Raw genomic sequence first — 13,140 nt, 5'->3', positions numbered from 1 at the left:
AAACCCACGCGAATGCAGGCAGAACATGCAAACTCCTCACAGAAACGCCAACTGACCCAGCTGAGGCTCGAACCTTCTTGCTCTAAGGTGACACAGCACTACCTACTGCCCCACCACATTATATATATATAAATATATATATATATATATATATGACAGTATATTGTTCATTAAATGTGCACTTCAGAACCACACTTAGAGATGTATCCAGGTTCTTTTTGCTTGCTGTTTTAAGAATACTATAAATTCAGCTCACATACTCTTTTTTTTTTTTTTTTTTTTTTTTTTGCTATGAAGCATGAAAGCAAGCATATTTAGACTCTATGGCATTTTACTTGTTCATCTGTCATCACAAATGTTGATAAAGCTTTTCAAACGTATCTTTCCGGTACTTTCCAGAGGTCATCTCATCTCTTTTCATGCCAAGCTTTCCACCATTCACCTAAATTGTGTTAACAGAGAACTCAGCTACACTGCCAAATATAGAACTGATCCAGAGTCTCTCCAAAGACTGAAATTTAATTTCAAGCCAACAAAGGTTCATTTACAAGTAAACAGTGACAACTCCTGTTCCAGCAGTATGTACAAATTTTTTTTACTATAATTTTTTTCTGTCAACTTTGCTCCTATTAAAAAGGAAAGGGTACTGAAAAATAAAACTGAAGTGAAAGTTTCATTCATTCATTCATTTTCTTGTCGGCTTAGTCCCTTTATTAATCTGGGGTTGCCACAGCGGAATGAATCGCCAACTTATCCAGCAAGTTTTTACGCAGCGGATGCCCTTCCAGCCGCAACCCATCATGGGAAAAGTAAGTTTCATTACTAGCAAATCTAGAATAAAAGTATTTTAAATATTACTCAACATCAAAATTCCTTCAGAAAACATTACTACGAAGTTAGTAGTAAGTATTACAAATTATTCCACATCATACGCTGCAAATGAAAAAAAAAATGTAGCTTTAATTTTCCCTCAAGAGTGTTCATTCATTCATCCATTTATTTTCTTTTTGGCTCAGTCCCTTTATTAATCAGGGGTTGCCACAGTGGATTGAACCTATGAATTTGTCCAGCATACAGTATGTTTTCCGCAGCGCATACCCTTTCAGCTGCAATCCATCACTGGGAAACACCCATACACTATCATTCCCACACATATGCTACAATTTAGCTAACCCATTTTACCATATAGCGCATGTCTTTGTACTTGTGGGGGAAACTGGAGCACCCGGAGGAAACCCACGCGAACACAGGGAGAACATGCAACCCCACACAGAAATGCCAACTGACCCAGCCGAGGCTTGAACCAGCAACTTTCTTGCCTTGAGGCGACAGTGCTACTCACTACACCACCATGCTGCCACCTTTAAGAGTGTTTTTAATTCTAAATGAACTAATTTGCTGATCATATAGAGTATATATTTAAAATGTGAAATTAACATTAATGTGAGAACACATTACATTAATGCACATATAAGCCAACTGAAAGCAAGTTGATGAATTTATGTGTGAAGCGACGTCTCTATCACCTAAGGGGCAAATGTCTCTGTGACAATAATGATTATAGGTTATACACTTTGAGTCCTAACTAATAAGCTACAAGTGTCCAACAGTTGCCACCAGAATTCACTGATAGAATACATGCAATTTGTAGACGTAACATTCTGTAGCACTTTTCTTTTTGTTAAGATTTTATTTATATTTCACTTTCTTCCATTTTGGGCACTCATCCACACAAAAACAAGTGTCAAGTGACTTAAAATAAAACCTTCTGAAAACTCCGGCCAGGGTGAAACCAGGGTTATAGCCTCATAACATCAATGTACTGACTGTTTTCTCCTCTCTGATTGGACAATGCCTTTTTTTCTAATGCTTGGTTCACACCTAATGTGGTAGACATGAAAAGTGTTTAGATTCTGGAATTGGATACTTATTACATTTTAATTTTGCTTCCTCTCAGTGATTCCTGTGCGCACATTTTTATTTTTTCACTTGGCAATCTGCCAAGAATTTTCATGCTGGCGAGTACCTTGAATAATAATGTAAAGTTTAGAGATGGACCACAGGAAGTCCTTTAAAGTGTGGCTACATTTGGTAAAAAAAAAATAAAAATAAAAAAACGATGGCAAAGCCAAGAGCGATTATTACATTAAACTAATATAGTCCAAGTAAGGTATCATGACCAATATGACCAAGCATCTGCAGTCAGTTCACAAACATCAAATTAAAAGACTGCACTGTGTAAGATTGATTGTAGATTCAGGGTGCAAACAACGACTGTTGTGTATTTTAGTTGAGTTTTTATTAATGGTTTAGCTAAGCAGCCTATAGGGCTGTTTTTTGTTTTTAACCTAGTGAAGATAAACAGCTCATTCTTTCCACTGTTGCTTATTCATAAACAGCAGGACACACTGCTAAATCACAAATTAGGGCAGCTGTGGCCAACTTGTAATCCAAAGGTCGCAGGTTTCAGTCTCAGTACAAGCAAGGGTTGTTGGTGGGAATATCCACCTCAATACCATGGTTGAGGTGATTCCCTTGATCAAGGCACCAAACCCACAACTGATCCCCAAGTTTGTATTCACGGGTGTAAGTCGCTTTGGATAAAAGCATCAGTAAAATGTATAAAAGTAAATCAAAACATTGTTATTAATAATCTTAGGTTTTCCATTGGATTAAAAAAGTACAATCTAAAGAAATGCAGAAAGAATAGTAAAGTTCTTTTACCTGTTCCAATACATTTAATATTTTTCTTTTGCAAAAATAAAAATGTATTTACTGCAATTAAAATGTTTTAAATCTGCTTTATTCTCTTCAAAGTGAGCTTGTGCAGCTCCCATCAACTGGTATGTGTCATAAGATAGCTACAGCTTTGTGAATCTTTTATTTCATGTGTATGCTTTTAGTGTTTTTATTTTATTCAAAAAGGCATTCACCAATGCGAAATTAGACTCGAAACATGCTGGATCAATAACATTATATAATGCCCAACCCTAGTTTTAACAGTATGTCACAGCGTGATTTTATGTGGATGGAATTATACATTTTTTGAACGAAGTTGGAGAAAACTATTATAAAATTAATTTTAAAAAATACCTGCATACATGTGGATAAGGCGTAAGTTGTTGTGTGATCTTGGACACTTTTAATGCTTCCATGCTGTACATGTTTGCTGCATTTATAAAGTGTCCATGACTTGAGATGTGTTTGTCTGTTGCAATTTTTCTATTAACAATATGATTATATGTGAATCACGATTTTACTTCAACCAATCACCATATACAATAAAAAATAAACAAAGTCAGGCCCGTAGCCAGGAGGGGGTTCAGGTGGTTTAAATGTTGTCTCACCAATGACAAAAGTCCAGAATTGGTCTCATACACAAACTAATTTGTCTTATTTTGACTGCTAAGTCATCATAAATTGTGAAAATAACCCAAAAAAGGCTTTAAGACCAAGTGGAGTCTGACGTAAGTGAAATCATCTTTTGCTACTGACCTACAGAGAAAACATTTTACAAGGAACTTTTATTCTTAGTCTTGGACATTATTCTTGAAAGAAAACAAAATCACCAATTAAAAAAACCAATAACAGACCATATTCAAGTTCATTGTAATACTAATGTTGGCTAATGTTGTTCCCCATAAATTTCAAATGCACTTTGTTTTACAAGATAGGCTAGAAAAATTGTCAAGCTCTACATTATTATTATTATTATTATTATTATTATTATTATTATTATTATTATTATTATTATTATTATTATTATTATTATTATTATTATGTTTTAATTATTCAAATGGCCAAATTTTGACTGAGGAAAGTTGAATGTGTTACTCAGTGTGTTATTTGTCTAATAAATGCCACAATCGGCTACAGTTTTTAATTTAATCCTTTAAATTCATTTTTTTTCCTAATATGTAATAATAAATTTGTATTTTACATAGCATTTTTGTATTTCTTTATTCTAAAGCTAAAAATAGTGCTTAAAATGTCACTGAATGCAGTATTTAAACCCAAAAAAATGAAATAGAAAATGAAGTGAATAACTGCAAAAAGGTCTTTTTACAAGGCCTGAAAGTAGTAACTGTAGTAATCAGTACTTGTAAAAGTCCTGATGCAGAACTAAAAAAAATGTACGCAACTTCACATTTTAAACTACTTAGTAAAGTATTACAGTGATTTGAGGGGTTTACCTGACTAAAATCTAAAGACTTCCACTTTCTAGACTCAAACCACTACCCACACAAACTTGAACACCTACAGAAGAATTGTGGAAATATAAGAGTGGGAGGAAAATGTCCCTATAGTTCTCCAAGCGTGAGGTGAGGATGCTTGAAAGATGAAAAGAGCAATAAGATCCTACTGTTGTGTTTTTCAGTAATGAAATAAGGAAATAGCAGAGCTGCTGCTTCTCTCTAATAGTTTTAGCAGAGACGGATCATAAGTTGAGGGTTCCAGGAATGGATATCATTACATATGGATTCACCACCACCGACGGAACCTAATATCCAGACAAAATCTCACGCTGGTGTGTATTAGGGAAAGAAAGGGGAGAGGGTGTAAAATTCTAATTTACACAAACCGATAGCAATCAAATAGCCCATGTAATCAATTTCATGCATGTGGTTCTAGTTTTCAGGGTGTAATACGACACAAATACAGCGAGGAAAAACGTACAGGTCTTACTTACGGCCAGGACTCTAAATCCAGCAGACAGTGAACTCAGCACAATCTGTGACAAAGCTCTGCGTCCATTACTCACACGCTGTACATTCAGGCTCCAAAAACTTCTCAGCAGCAGCTGCATACAGTCATGCTGAAAAAGGCCAACTCCAGTGAGAGGAAAGAAATTCACCTGAAAGTGAGAGTAACTGAGTTTAGAAGTTTGAATGTTTTGCATACACACATAAAAAATCCTAAAATCCAAGTTGCCTGATATGCTGTATAAAAAACATCACATTTTAGTTCAAATTACAATCAGCTTTATTAATAAACCATCCAGTATAAAATTTGCCTCAAACTTCAAATTTTGATCAGAAAGAGATTTATTGCTAGGTAGCCTATGTTTACACATATGACGAATCTGTCACAAAAAAACAAACTCCTTGTGTATGAAAACATACTTATCAATAAAGCTCTAATTCTGCTGATTATTAATGGGTATTTCAAATCTTAAGAGGAAATGCAACTATTTTACGTTTTGTTAGTTTAATGACTGACTGAGTTTAATCCTTTGGACATGTAAGATTTTTAAAAGTAGGCGTGGCAGCACCCCACCCCACCCCCAAACCCAACTGTCATTGGGGGATGAGAACATTATACTAAACTGTACAAATGAGATTGTACAAATTCATACGAATTAGTCACTAAATCAAAAAGTCATAAATAGCCAGGAAATCATGCTGATTATTAAGGTATAGTTATTACATTCATTCATTCATTTTTTTCCTGCTTAGTTCCTATAGTAATCTGGGGTCTCCACAGCAGAATTAACCGCCAACTTATGCAGCTAGTTCTATGCAGCGGATGCCCTTCCAGCTACAACCTATCGCTGGGAAACCATCCATGTATACTCATTCAAACATACACTACAGACAATTTTTGCTTACCCAATTCACCTATAGCACGTCTTGGACTTGTAAGGGAAACCAGAGCACCTGGAGGAAACCCCCGCCGACATGGGGAGAACATGCAAACTCCACACGGAAATGCCAAATGACCCAGCTGAGGCTCGAACCAGTGACCTTCTTACTGTGAGGTGATCATGCTATCCACTGCACCACCGTGAGGCCCTAGGTTATTACATACATAAGATATTACAACCAGCCACTTTACTTGGTACACCTTACTAATACCTGGTTGGACCCACTTTTGCCTTTAGAACTTAATCCTATGTGGCATAGATTCAACAAAGTACTGGAAATAATCTTTAAAGAGATTTTGGTCCATATTGAAATAATAGTATCATGCAGTTTACGCTTTATGACAGAGCTGGAAGGAGCCATCAGAAGATGGGTACACTGTAGTTATAAAGACATGTCTATGGCATTGACACAATGCTTAATTTGTACTAATGTGCCCAGAGCGTGCCAAGAAAATAACCCCCACACTATCACACCATCAACACCCTGAACAGTTGATACAAGGCAGAATGGATCCATGCATTCATGTTGTTTGCGCCAAATTCTGACCCCACCATCTGAATGCAGTAGAAATAAAGACTTATCAGACCAGGCAACGATTTCCAATCATCTATTGTTAAATTTTGGTGAGTCTGTGCGAATTGTCTGGTCTTCTGCTGCTGTAACCCATCTGCCTGAAGGTTAGTTGTGTTGTACATTCAGAGATGCTCTTCTGCATACCTTGGTTGTAAAAAGTAGTTATTTGAGTTACAGTTGCCTTTTTATCAGCTTAAACCAGTCTGGCCATTCTCCTATGACCTCTGTCATCAACAAGAAATTTGCACCCAAAGAACTGCTGCTCCCTGGATGTTTTCTTCTTTTTAGACCATTCTCTGTTGTGGACCATCTCTGTTGATGGTTGTGCGTGAAAATCCCAGTAGATAAGCAGTTTCTGAAATACTTAAACCAGCCTGTCTACCACAACCATGCCATGTTCAAAGTCACTTAAATCACCTTTCTTCCCCATTCTGATGCTTGGTTTCAACTGTAGCAGATTGTCTTGACCATGTCTACATGCCTAAATGCATTGAATTGCTGCCATGTGATTGAAGCAGTTGGACAGGTGTACCGAATAAAATGGCCTGGGAGTGTATTTTGTACATACTGGAAACATATTGACCACAAACATGTATTTTAAAAGTAGCCCACAAAAGAACAAACAATAAAATATATCAAATCAACCCAAAACCTGATCTCTTTTAATATTGGCAATCAAGACCCAAAATGAACAGACCTGATTATATGTGTGCCATAAACTGTTCATTTGTGCAAGGTTCAGTTAGCCATTTTCACCCATCATTAGTAACAGTAAACTGACAAGTTTCAAACACAGACAGGCAGCACTGCAGTAAATGGAGGCCTTTCCAGACACCCATATTGTGTTAGTGCTGCGCTGTACAGCAGCCAGGCCCTCGGCACCAGAACAGCAGACGAGAGAGAAACAGAAAGAAATGCCATCGACCAGCACAGCTCTATGAGGTCGAGTTTTGGTGCCAGGCTCAATTAAGCCTTGCTGAGGTAGAGAACTAAAACAATGGGAATTGTGGGTGTACACAGAGGCCCATTCTGATAACAGAACTTTAGTGAGTGCGTGCGAGTGTGTGTGTGTGTGTGTGTGTGTGTGTGTGTGTTACAGCCGGATAAAAACAATAACAACAGGGCAGGACTTTCCACCAGTTTACTGAGCTAATGCTACTGGCTGGCGCACAGCATCCGATACTCTGTCAGAAGCTTTTTCAGATTCTCTTGATCCATGAGGTGCTTTGGGGAAAATAAACCACAAAGAATAGATTTACAGACAGTGACCCTTTTCTGACAGGGAAAGATTGAGTGAGAGAAAGAGAGGACATAGAAAAGGACGGTCAGTGTGCTATGACAAATGATTGGCACAATAACAAGCTGTTGAGTTGGAAAAAGACTATAGCACATTCTGGACAATGAACTTGAGAAGGAAAAGGAAGTTAGATTTCGCCTGGGTGTGAATGATACCACAAAAATGAGATCATTTGATTGTAAAAATCACATAATTGATGCAAATCAGCTGTGGACACATTAAAGTATTACACAAGAGTCAAATATTTTAACGCCACACTAGTCAATGCCTGGAAAGGTGTGAAATAATATTATAAAGTAACCAGCAAAATCCTCTAAAGAGGTTGTAAATAGCGCAGGTTTTGACTGAAATTCCACTAAGGCGGCAAAGCCAGGACCATTTTCATTTCATGTTGTTTTTCCTGCAAATCCCCCCTGTGTTTTTCAAACCCTCAAGCCACCTTTCCAAATTCTTCCAGGCTCAGGAGAGAAACCTAGAGCCAAGAATAAGCGGAGAAAGAATGAGCGTATATATTTTGTAGGTACTCAAAAGCAAGCGCACTCAATGGGTAGTACTGAGAGCAGTTGGACAATATGACTGAAACACACCTCCACTGAAGCCGGGGTCAGCACAATCATCGTTTCAGGAAACAATCATCATATTTGAGGGGTTTTGTTTAGTTTGGCAGCCGGGTGAAGAAAAGAAATTTTAGCACAACCTGACGAGTATTACACCCAGTGGAGGCCTCAAGCCGTCTGCTGCCTCAGAGGCCGAGCAAACACACAGGAGGTTGAACTTCCTGCCAGAACCAAAATAAAGCTTTATGTGTGGTTACATTTCAGATGATTCAGTTATAAACATGCACACTATTGCTGAACAGTTTTGGGTAGTGTATTTCTTTTTTTTTTTGGTAGCTGAATTTAAGTTCATGAGCATAAGAGATGTCTTCCCAATCCTGAAGCAACATGAAACCCTGAAATCTACCAACCCTGAACTTTCAAACAATCTTTATGCATTATGAAGAACGTATTATGTTCAGGGTACAAAAAAGATGAATCACAGGTTTGTAGTTTTAAGTTACAAGTTATAAGTGCGTAATGTAAAATATAAAATATATGGTCACAAGTGGGAAAAAAAAGTACCTGGTAAATTCATGATCGTAAGAAATACAGGACATCCGTTTAAGTTGTAAGATACTTATTAAGTGCTATTTTAAAGTTTAGAATTCACTCACTGGCCACTCACCAATGCATTTAGGCATGTAGTCAAGACAATCTGCTGCAGTTGAAACCGAGCATCAGAATGGGGGGAAATGGTGATTTCAGAAACTGCTAATCTTTTTGTCATGCACAACCATCTCTTGGGTTTACAGAGAATGGTCAGAAAAAGACAAAATATCCAGTTAGCGGCAGTTTTGTAGACGCAAAAGTCTTGACAGAGGTCAGAGGAGAATGGCTTGACTGGTTTGAGCTGATAGAAAGGCAACAGTAACTCAAACAATCACTCGTTACAATCGAGGTATGCAGAAGAGCATCTCTGAATGCACAACACAACCAACCTTGAGGCGGATGGGCTACAGCAGCAGAAGACCACACTGGGTTCCACTCCTGCACAGGAAACTAAGGCTATAATTCACACAGGCTCACCAAAATTGGACAACAGAAGAGTGTAAAGACATTGCCTGGTCTGATGAGTCTCCATTTCAGCTGCAACATTTGGATGGTAGCATCAGAATTTGGCGTAGATCCATTCTGTCTTGTATCAATGGTTCAGGATGGTGGCGGTGAGGTGTAATGGTGTTGGGGGATATTTTCTTGGCACACTTTGGGCTCATTAGTATCAATTGAGCATTTTGTCAATGCCAGAGCCTACCAGAGTATTGTTGCTGACCATGTCCATCCCTTTATGACCACAGTGTACTCATCTTCTTATGGCTACTTCCGCTAAGATAACACACCATGAATCATCTCAGACTGGTTTCTTGAACATGACATTGAGTTCACTGTACTCAAAAGGCCTTTACAGTCACCTTTGGTATGTGGTGGAATAGGAGATTCGCATCATGGAACAGTGCAGCCGACAAATCTGCAACAACTGTGTGATGCTATAATGTCAATATAGACCAAAATCACTGAAATATTTCCAGTACCTTGTTGAATTTATGCCATGTGTTAAGGCAGTTCTGAAGGCAAAAGGGGTTCCAACCCTTTACCAGTAAGTGTACCTAATAAAATGGCCGGTGAGTGTAAATAAATAAAATAAAATCACAATTATGAGTAAATTATGCATGCCGCAACAAAGCAATACACAACTGTAAGAAATAAATCTGTAATTTTAGGAAAACTTGGAATTTTTAGATAATTTCACATTGTAAGATATGAAATATCATGGTAAAATATAAAGTCACAAATACAAAGAAATTATGCCTCAATCACAATAAAAAGGTGTATAATAATAAGAAAAATCAAGTAAAAATTTATAAGTTATGAGGTCGCAATTACGGGAATAATTACACAACTATATTTTATCTAAAAATCTAACATTTTCTTCAGACTTATACTTTTTAAAATATACAAGAATTAAATCACCACATTAAATTTTACTATCATTTCAATGATGACAAAAGGGCAAATCCTAATGGTTTAAAAGCATAGTAGCAAACTACAATACTGTAAATGACAGTTAATAAGCATTTTGAGACTGAACTGTCATCGTTTCAAGCACTGTGATCCTTTAACATGTCTTTTAAAATATCATCAAATGATTCTTAGTTTTAAAAGTGCCTGGCGAATTATATTTTTATTTTGAAATAAACTACTGTTACACCGAACAGCATTTTATAGCAGGTGTTTTGTTTTTGTAAACAATGGCACAAACTTATTGCCATAATTATTTGTTGTGCAGAAAAAAGAAACACAAGACACATTCTGATGAATGGAAAACAAATGATTGAACATCTCTTCAAATAATAATTAATATTAATAACTTTTGACACTGTTTGTTAAATCAGACTTTAAGTGTCAAAAAAATAAAATATGAGCCTTACCAAAACACATGCTCTCACTTCCTTTCAAAATTGTTCATACATCCCTGCTTAGAAAAACACACACACACACAATACAGAAATATATTTTTATAAGGAACTGCACATCCTATTAAAATCTAGTTATGAGCTGAGCAAACCAACTATACAGAAATGACAACTATACAAAAAAAGAATAAAAAATTGATTTCTGATATTATTTAAACTAACCTCACACCTCTACAGACAGGTTGATTGTTTTGACAGATACAAGGACAAAAGACATTTAGCAATCAAGATCCTCTCTGGCTGAGATTTTCTCTGTGAAAATGCATTAGGGTTTTATCAAACACTCATAAAATTGTCATTCAATCAATCTTTTGCCCATTTTAGGGAGCTAATGCAACTGAAGTTACATCTCAAATCAGATGTTTGAAAGGTGGCAGTGTTGTTCTCTGGCTCTAGGTGAAAGTGGTAAGGTTAAGAGAAAATTTCTACGCTATAATCTTTGACCTGTGACCTCATTAAGTTGAGTGGTAAAACATTACGAGAGCTAACCAGGACTCCTGGGACACTTCACACTCTTTCATCTTCTCCCATTAGAGCTTTCTTCTGAGTAGTACTTGTCAAAGGATACAGGCTCGAATCACTCATTTCCTCTTTGTTTGCCAACACACTCCACCTTTATTTCCATTAACTCACTATCGGTTTCCTTCCCTCCCCAACAAAGTGCTAAAGGTCTTCACCTTTCCCATGTCATCATTCATTCATCCACTACAATAAGCATAAAACTAGTTATTGTGAGATGAAACGTAAAGCAAGTCAGTCTAACACGACAGGCAGTTTCACTCCCCTTTATTAGGTACACCTTGCCCATTTTGCCATCTTTGAGGCAGGGATTAAACAAGATGTTAGAAACAATCCTTAAAACATCAAAAAGTTGCGGCAGATGTATTGGCTACACATCCATGACACGAAATCTCAACTAATTTGAAAGCTTTTTAACAATACATGTTACCTGGTTTAATTTATACATGACAATTGGGAACATTGTGGTTATAAATTGATGGACATAGTTAGCAACTTGCACAAGAGGTGGTTTAGTCAGTACTAAGAACTCAAACTAATAATGCCAAGTAAACTTTTCTTACAGTATTACACCACAACATAACTAAACCATTGATAACAGTCAGGGTGGATTCATGCTTTCATGTTATTTTTACCACATCTCTTGTCTGAGATCAGACAAGGCAACTTTTTTCCAAACTTTTGCCAAGTTTGAATTTTAGGCAGTTAGTTTGTTGTTCTTAGTCGACATGGGTGTAACCTATCTGCTGATTTGTTTCTATAGACTATTTTGAGGCATGTAAACAAAAACAATGGTCCCAATATATTTCTTGTTTTACATTTTTAATTTCTATAGCTTCCGAAAATATAGCTATATTCATGGCAAAACCATATAATAAATATACAATTATATAATCATATAATTATATCAGTTTCTTAAACATACATTATAAAAACAAACAAAACAAAAAAAAAAAACATAAAATTTCACTTAAAATATTTCCCGAATAAAAACGTTCTCTAACATCATTTAAAATAAACATTCTATTAAAATACAATTTATCATCAAAATATTCTTACACAAGTCACAAATAGGTTTTTCTTCCCCTTTTAATAAACATGCGTGTGTAAGTCTTGAGTGTCCAATTCTACATCTCGTATGTACAACCTGGTCATGTCTATTTTCAAAGTCATAATTATTTCTTTCATTCTTTCAAATGGATTCACTTCATACAATTTGTTATACCAATATTCATCCCATTCCATTTGCCATTTCTTATTAATATACAGATTTAAAATGGGTTTAACATCAGATACAGGTATTTTACATTCTGTAATCTCCAACTGTAGGGCTTCCTTAGCTGCTTTATCTGCACATTCATTTCCAATGAATCCCATATGTCCAGGTATCCAGCAGAATATAATACCAAAGTCTTTTTTCATTAAAAGGTCCACTTTTTCGGTTATACTAAAAATTATAGGATGATCAGTTTTCATTGATTAAAATGCTTGTAAACAGCTTTTTTTTCTATTAGTAACAGAGCTAAAAACAGTGCACAAGCTTTAGCTGTGAATATAGAGCTTTGTCCGGGAACACTGTTTTTGAAAAACTCTGAACCAATCACTGCTGCAGCATATACTCGTCCATCTGACTTTGAACCATCTGTATACACTGGTAAGTTGGTAGATTGCATTGCATATTTATAAATTCTTCCTAGTAAACATTTGGGTGGATTTACCTTTTTTAAACTGGGACAGGTGCATTATAATAGATGGCTTTGTAATATACTAAGGTGGTAAGCTTCCAAAAATCCAAAAAGAGCCACATATTGATAAATAATGTTATGATAGCTATTTTAACATTAAGTTATGACTGAAGTGCTTCTTGTTACAGTTGTAAGAAGTTTGACAACAAGCAGAAACTATTCATGGGCCAATCACATCACCAAATTAAAATGGTCTATAGCTCATCTGCTTCAAGGTTTTCAAGCTGTGCATTCAAAGATGCTCTTCTGCAGACATTGAATGCAACTAATGTTTTTTTGTTACTATAGCCT

General features: G+C 36.2%; 1 long non-coding RNA gene across 1 annotated transcript; it reads right to left on the bottom strand.

Annotated features, from left to right (window-relative positions):
* Positions 1-259: 259 nt before the first annotated feature.
* On the bottom strand, positions 260-3,624 carry LOC147841393 (uncharacterized). The gene is made up of 2 exons (XR_015504810.1): positions 1,153-3,624; positions 260-781 (listed from the first exon to the last, which is right to left on the bottom strand). It is a non-coding gene; the product is annotated as an uncharacterized LOC147841393 (long non-coding RNA).
* Between the last annotated feature and the right edge of the window lie 9,516 nt (positions 3,625-13,140).

Source organism: Danio rerio, chromosome 12 (genome assembly GCF_052040795.2).
Source record: "Danio rerio strain M-AB ecotype USA chromosome 12, GRCz13ab, whole genome shotgun sequence".
In the NCBI taxonomy this organism is placed as follows: domain Eukaryota; kingdom Metazoa; phylum Chordata; class Actinopteri; order Cypriniformes; family Danionidae; genus Danio; species Danio rerio.
Note: the sequence above shows the minus strand (reverse complement) of the source record. Positions and strands in the feature narration are given on the sequence as shown.